This window comes from Grammomys surdaster, unplaced genomic scaffold, assembly GCF_004785775.1.
Source record: "Grammomys surdaster isolate TR1022 unplaced genomic scaffold, NIH_TR_1.0 958, whole genome shotgun sequence".
Taxonomy (NCBI): Eukaryota; Metazoa; Chordata; class Mammalia; order Rodentia; family Muridae; genus Grammomys; species Grammomys surdaster.
Window position 1 is genome coordinate 1,097,885 of NW_021605377.1, and position 1,464 is coordinate 1,099,348.

Consider the following 1,464-nt stretch of genomic DNA (forward strand, 5'->3'; position numbering starts at 1 on the left):
CCTCTCTCTCTCCTGCCCAATCATAGGTTCTAGCCTTTTATTAACCAATTAATCTTCAATTGGGGAGCAGGGGAGCAAGGTTTGCATAACACAAGCTGGCTTAAGTCGAATTCACTTCTGCTTCTTGGAGCATCCAGATCTTGGTGTACAGCATTTAGCATTTGAATCCGTAGCAGCACCAGGCCAACCCCCAACCAAGTTCATATCTGAGTGGGGTCTTAGGAGGTTGGAGGGAGGAGGAGTATGTTTTTGATAGGCCTATCATTTCTACACCCACACCTGGATTCTCCCCACACCTGCCTTCTCTCTGGCCTCCATGAAGGGAGCATCTCTGTTTCCTCACATCTCTTTGTCCAGCCTCTTCTCAAGACCACAGAGATAGAGTCAACCCGCCATGGGCTCAAACCATGAGCCAAACCAAAACTCTATCCTTTGATTTTCTCAGGTGATTTTCACCAGAATGCAAACATGAACGAAGTACCAACCATGTCAGAGGAGTTCAAAACGACTGTCTACAAGAAAAAGGAGTTTTAACTAACACCTGAAGGATATGTGCACACACACACATATGAGTGCCCACACATATGCATGCACACATGCACATACACATATGTGCACATCCACACACCACAAAGACATACACATTTTATATTTTATTGATACAATACATATAAATACATGCACATTATGTAATATATATTTAATGTTTATAGATTTATATTATATGATATTGTATCATATATAATATTGTTATATTTTATGTTAATATTATATATTGTGTGTTGTATGTTATATATTGCATGTTATATATTATATGTTGTATGTTACATGGTAGGTGTTATATGTCATATATTATATATAATATAGTATAATGTCAGGCCGGTCAGTGGTGGTACATGCCTTTAATCCCAGCACTTGGGAGGCAGAGGCAGGTGGATTTCTGAGTTCGAGGCCAGCCTGGACTACAGAGTGAGTTCTAGGACATCCAGAACTACACAGAGAAACCCTGTCTCGAAAAACCAATATATATATATTGTCATATATAATTACATTTTATATAGTATATGCATAATTTTAATATATTGTGTATATTGTATATTATTATATTATATACTATACTCATATATGATATACTATATGCTATATTATATGTGATATATAATGTATTATGGATTTATATAATTATATATAATTATATATAAATATATTTATAGAATATATAAAAAATATTATATATTCTATAATAATATATAGTATTTATCATTACATAATATATTAATGTATGAATATAACAAAGATTAATATATTTATGTATTTATAAAATAAAATATTAAAAATATGTAATGTATATGTAATATATATAACATGTGTTTTATAAATAATAATAAAATATGTGGCTTAAGAATAATATAAACTCTATTTAACAACCAAATCTATTAGGAATGTTGAAATTGAATTTTCCTG